Genomic DNA, 6,785 nt, shown 5'->3' on the forward strand with positions numbered 1-6,785 from the left:
CAAGTGTGGCTACCATCATACAACGATATTGCCTTATCATTGATTATATTCCCCACCATGTGCCATTTATTGTCATGACTTATTCATTCCATAACTGGAAGCCTATGTCTCCCATTCTCTTTCACCTGTTTTTTTCCCCCTATTTTCCCTACTCCCTTCCCTCTGGCAACCATCAGTTTTTTTCTCTGTATTTATAGATCTGACTCAGCATGTATCATTTTTATCTTCTTTGTTATCGCAGATACGCAGAGCTTTATTTATTTATTTTTTTAATTTTCAAAATAGGGATAATGATACCTATTCCATTGAGTTGATGTCAAGGCACAGAAAAGGTAGAGCTTTAGCAGAGTGCTAGGAATGCAGTCACAACTCCATAGTTACTAGACTCTTTCTGGAGTACACCTACAAGTACACACACACATGCACAGAAACACACACACCCTTTATGATAATCTGCAACAGGAAAACTTACCTGCAACTAGTTGTAGGAGTCTGGATAATTTTTTTTTTTGAGACAGAGTGAGTATGCAGGCGCATGCACATGAGTTTAAGTGAGAGTGGGGGACAGGTGTGTGTGTGTGTGTGTGTGTGTGTGTGTGTGTGTGTGAGAGAGAGAGAGAGAGAGAGAGAGAGAGAGAGAGAGAATATGAATCACAAGTAGGTTCCATGCTAAGCATGGAGCCTGATGCAAGGCTCAATATCAGGACTGTGAGATCATGACCTGAGCCAAAATGAAGAGTTGGACAATTAACCAACTGAGCCACCCAGGAACCCCAGATCTGGTTAATTTTGAGAGTGAAATTAAATTTATTTAAAAATCATTAGGATCCTGAATTACATTATGTAGAAACAGCAAACCTTTGTCCTGGTAGAGGAAATAGGAGGGCTATATGTTTTTCTTTGAGACACCATCAAAGTGAAATTTTAGAGCTGAGGTATGTTCGGATATGTAAGTCCACAGCTCAGCAATGGAACAAAATGGTTCCTGAATCTGTTAGGCCCGTGATTATCTAATGTGCTCATGTCATACTGGAGCAGTGATTAGTACCACATATCAAAGGGATGGAGCAGGTAGAGGGATATCTGGATAGGTTTTAAAGAGATTTTTTACATACTCAAGAATTAATGAAGAGTCATTGAATTGCTGTTGTATGATATATGTTTAGATCTGTGTCTGAGAAAGATGACTTCCTTGGCTGCATCATGGAAGCACTGAAGTAAGGGGAAATCAATACCAAAAAAGAATCAGAAAGGCAGTTAGGAGACTATTTTGTTGACATGTGCTAATCACACTCGCTATATAGAAATTAATAGAGGGTAGCGGTTGAAGACTCTATTCCTGAAGACTGGGTCTGAATCCTGGTTCCACCATTACCAGCTGTTGGTACCTGGGCAAATTTCCTAATTTTTCTGTGATTGTGCCTTAGTTTCTTTGTGTGTAAAGCATTAGTAGCTCTATCATAACATTGTTATAATAACTAAGTACATTCATAGACATAGGAGTTGTGCCTGGCATATTGCATATACTCTATTGTAAATTTCACGAGGAATACACTAGAAACTTCAAGTGATTGATGGTATATGCCATGTGTGGTGAAGAGGTGGGTAGTTTATATCTTAAATAGGCGGGACTCTAGGTTGCTTGAGCATCCTTACACACTGTATCCTTTTTCTGTTTGCACTCTGTGTGTAAATCATATAACATTACAAATTAATGAACCTTCAGATTCTGAACTATGGCAGCCCCAATGGCATGAGTTCATTGGAAACTTAAAGGGAAAGCCACTTAGTCGTGAGGGGAAGACACTTCATGTCTCTGTGTGATAATGCTGATCTCCTACAATTATTCTGAGAAGTGACTGGAATATTGTGTGTGAAAGTGCCTAAGAAATTGGAAGTACTTAATTCACTGTAGTGGAATATGAATTTGATCTTCATTTAAGGGAAGAAAAGGCAAAATGTTTACGTTAACACTTTATACCTAATTTGAGACAAATGCACTTTTCAAACATAATAATCCCAAACTGTTCTGTCTAGGCAAGTTATGTTTGGTCTGGTTCAAGTCTCATGGGTCCTTTTCTCCCATTGGATGTGACTTTTTTTCCCCCCAGCACAAGCAGTTCTAGAGTTGGATCACATTTTTGTCAGTTTTGACTTGGCATCTAACCAGCAGTGAAACCTTGGGAAGACTCTTTCAGCTTCCTCATTTAGAAGCATGTAGATAATAGTGCCTCTCTTATCGTATTCCTAGGGTTATTGTGGGGAGTGAACGTTGCTTCATAAAGCTCTACAAATATGTGAGATTTTCTTCCTGGTGTCAGTAGTTCACCACGAGAGACCCCAGTGACAGTAAAATGGTCTTCCTGCCTCATGGGAAGAGAACTGCATGATTCAAGGCAAAAGCAGTGACTTGGTACCAGACCTCAGCTGAACTTCTGGACCCTCTTCTTTCCCAGCTGTGTGGCTTTAGGCACATCAGTTATCTTCCGTCTCACTTAGACCATCTGGAAAATGGGGATAATGATATTTATCTTGTGAGGAGAATATGGTGAATTGCCCTCATTCAAGTGTCAAGTTATGAAAGTGATAGCTTGGAGGACTGATTTTTCTGTCACGCCTAATTTCACAGATGGCGATGTTCCAAACACAACATCCTGTTTAGGATGTCATTGGTGGGTTTAGTGGAGGTGTTGATAGCATTAGAATGTAAGTACTGTGAACCCTGAGAGGGCTGTTGTCCACAGCTGTGAATAGTTGAATGCGTTGATGTGTCTGGTTACCTTGATAAGCTGCTTTATATTTAAATTTTATTTATGTATTTTTAACCTATTCAGAATGCTAAAAAGTAAACAACAACAAAAAAAAATGACACAGTAGTTCATATAAAGAAAAACTGTGGTTCTCTCATAGCCCAGTTTTCGTTGACAACCATCTGTAAATTTTACAGTTATTACTCCTTTATAACATTATTATTCTTAAAAATAACTATGCCATTCTCATTTTTTTCAGTTTTAGATATTTTTCTTCTCATTATTTAGGAGTTAAAATTGAGAATTTAGCTCTCTTTGTTATTTTTCACACGCAAGCATACATCCCCTCCTTCTATCCCTGAAATATAGCTGTAACTCACTTTTGGCTAATTCCATATTGATGGGTTTCATCATCAAAAAGATATAGCTTTTTCGTTTTTTTTTATTGCTGAACCAAACAGTATACCATAGGTTTATTTCCTTTCCTGAAGAAATTTGTATTTTTATTTCCTGTGCTTGGCATTCCTCTTGTGTTACTTTCCCATAAAGTCAAACCTGTCTGATAATCTAGCAATCTTAACTTTTCTTTTTCCTGATATCTCAGAAATACTTCTTTACTTATCTGGCCCGCCACTATCTGGTCTGAAACCAAATTGTCATCTGGGTTTTCCTTTTGTGCTCTTCGTGGTTCTCTTTATCTGCCTCCTGTGTTTGGTGTCTGGTCCTGGGATCCCATGCCTTCCTCGTTCTTGTTATGTTCTGACTCCGCTTATTGCCAAGTGCACTTTCAGTGTTCTTCTTCCTTTGTCCAGCATCCCATCCTTAAGCCCAATAAGTCACTTGTTGTAACAGCTCCTGTATGTGCCAGTTAGATCATTTGCATGCAAACTGGGAATCAGAGGTAGATATGTCTGTTACAGATACAATATCTTTCTTGCAATAGAGTATCGATCTGATAATGATAGTGAATGAAATATTCATTTGAGTCTTCAGATTGTGCCAGATTGTACCTGCTCAGTGGAGCAGGCCCCGTCTCAAAAGTCTGTAGCTTAAATTCATGATAATTTTGCTTTTTGACTTCATGGCTGCCATGTTCTAGGTTATTTGAAATTCTTGTTGGTTAGTTAAGAGGAGCTCTTGAATTTTTGTGTGATCATGTGTTATAGGGATAGATACAAAGAAGACATTTAATAAATAAATCTAACAAGCAAAAATAACATATTGAAACCTATATTTTTGAATGCCCCCGATGCTATAAAACTCCAAATTTAAAATGAAAGTTCTTTTAATAGTCAGAAAAAGAAAGGTTTTGGTTAAAAGCGGTAACAGACCTATATATAATTTAAAAGATAAAATTTGGTAAAAACCTAAAATAATAAATATCAGCAGAATTTTATTACTTCTAAAATATAACTCTTGGCATTTTGAAAATATGAGAAGCTGAGAAGAATAAATGTATAAGCAACTAATAGTTTAGGATTGCTTCTTAAATATGATAAACTTCTAGTAATTTCATTCAAGGGTATCACCTACCAAATTACTGTAGTGGGTTGTAGAAGCAGTCTTGCAAAAACATTCTGAATATTTACTTTGTATAGGTTTTTTGTGTGTTTGTCTGTTGTTTGTTTGTTTTACTCTAGTACAATTCAGAAGGGTCAGCCATAGGTAAAGGAATGGATTCAGAATGTTTCAGTATTTCAGTGGATATTGTTGCAGTAGATAATATTTCATAGATATTGTTGCTTCCACTAGGCAAAGGAGCAAGGAAATCCTGCTGATATTCTCAGATAAAATAGAAAAGAGAGTTGGTCAATTCATGAATCTCACAGCCTGAGACTTTCATCGGTGCAGTTTAATAAATATTTGTTGAGGATCTACTTTATATAAAGCCCTGTGGTTGACAGCAAGGGCCACCAAGATGATAAAAGTTTTCCACACTTAAGATGCTTAAAACTTAATGGGGCTAAGTAACATACACAAGTAGCTATGACACCAAATAGAAGGTGAAGTACCAGAGGAGAGAATTTAGCTGAGTACTGTCAGCGTATAAAGAAGAACCGATTCCATTCTGACCAGGTTGCTTCATAAAAGTTTCAAAGAGGAGATAGATTCTGTGTTTTGAATGAAAGCTGTGTAATTCACAAGGGAAAGAAATTAAGATTATATGACATATTTATTCTGATTTACAGCCTACAGAATTCTTACAGAGGTGTTTTATCAATATGATGATGATGATGATGATGATGATGATGATGATGATTTATCCACTTTGTAGATGAATGTGAAATGCTAAAAAGCCTAAGTGACTTTCTTAAATTCATAATTGTTAAAAGTGGTTAGGGGTGGCACAGTTGAAAAATGCCTCTGAAATCCAATCTGATGACGGTTTTAAGTATAATCCACTCTTATGATGTTATGGTTGGCAGAGACCTAGAAATGTCAGTCTCACCAAATGTGATTTTATGTACAGGAACAGAGTATTTCTTTGATTCTAATTTATCCCTGCAATGATTCTGAAAAATATTTGCCACAGTGAATATAGATGTCTACAAAAGTGCTTCCAAGACTTCCCCATCTTCAGAATGACCCAGAAAAATATTTTAAGAACACACATTCTAGCTCCCATCACCACTAAATCTATTTTATCAAAAAACAAAACAAAACAAAACAAAACAAAACAAAACAAAACTGGGACTAGCACTAACAGATCAGTGTTTTTAATTGCTCCTTAGGTAACTAGAATTATCAGCTAAAAGTGGAGCATACAGTTCAAAGAAGAAAATGAGAAATGAGGATTTTCCCCAAGTCATCATCTTTTTCCAATATAAAACTTTATATTACATCACCTTTATATATAACTAATGACATTTCTTTTGGTGTAACAAGGAACACTGATGTGAAATCATAGATGACAATGCCATATGATTAAAAATTGAACATGTCTGATTACCTAGTCATTTCAGCCAAGCATGAGCACACATTTCTCCCAAGAATTCTGAAGAACCCCATGAAGCCCAGAATTTCTTTACTGAGTCGTGTCAAGGTATAACCGATGTTGCTACTATTATAATACTCAGGAAGATTCTATTTGTATACACTTGACTTTTGTACTTACAGGAAATGCAATTACAATGAGGTTTATGTGATGCATATTTTTTAAAAACAAATTATCTTTGTTCTCAGTAGTTTGAGTGGTTTTCTCACCTCTGCAGACTATAGAATCTGTCATCCAAAGAACCATTGCAGTCATTTGGAATAAGAAGAATATGGACTAAAAGATCCTAGAATAGACTGTAAAAGACACTAGTAAACAACTGACCAATAACCATAAGACTTCACTCTGCCTTTAAATGTATCAGGCTTGTAGTAAAGTTCTGGGCTGGGAACTGGCTCTACCAATCATAACTCTTATATGGCCTGACTCAAGTCATTTACTTTCCATCATAACTTTTATATGGCTTTACTCATTTCATTTCCTTTCTCTGATTTTCAGTTTCCCATCAGAGTTCTTGGGTGGTTCAAGTGAAGAAGTATACATTATATAACTTCCCAAACTGCAATGTGTGATTTAAATATGATAACGTGAGGTGGTGATGGCAATAATCATTTATCCTGAAGATGATGCGGAGTGCCTAAACAAAAGAAAAAAAAAACGTACTAAAACAATAACCTTTTTTTGATGGACAGGCACACAAGAGTATACAGAAATGGTTTATAAAAATGATTTATATGAATAAGTGCCTTACTTCTGTATTTTGCTTGTGATTTCTAAGACATTAGTGGTTGACGTTTATTCATGTTGAATGATTAATTAATTTATTTAAAGAAACTAATTAAAAAAAAACCTGGTCACACTTTGGGTTATTGGGGAGACATGCCTGAAGACATTCCAGACTATGGTGAAAGAAATTTGCTCAAATCTAATCTTTGTCACTAATTTTTGTGGTTTTGGCAAATTATTTTAAATTCTAAAACCTTAAGTTTATCATCTATACTAACTAAAGTAGTAGATTTGTTAGGATTTTTAGCCAACAA

At 36.0% G+C, this 6,785-nt stretch overlaps 1 long non-coding RNA gene across 1 annotated transcript in view; it reads left to right on the top strand.

Annotated features, from left to right (window-relative positions):
• Window positions 1–6,383, top strand: part of LOC122230646 — a 42,324-nt gene extending 35,941 nt beyond the window's left edge. The window contains exon 3 of the long non-coding RNA XR_006207666.1: window positions 6,244–6,383. This is a non-coding gene — a long non-coding RNA (uncharacterized LOC122230646). The remainder of the gene's footprint in view (window positions 1–6,243) is intronic.
• The last annotated feature ends 402 nt before the right edge of the window (window positions 6,384–6,785 follow it).

Source organism: Panthera tigris, chromosome C2, assembly GCF_018350195.1.
Source record: "Panthera tigris isolate Pti1 chromosome C2, P.tigris_Pti1_mat1.1, whole genome shotgun sequence".
Classification (NCBI taxonomy): Eukaryota; Metazoa; Chordata; class Mammalia; order Carnivora; family Felidae; genus Panthera; species Panthera tigris.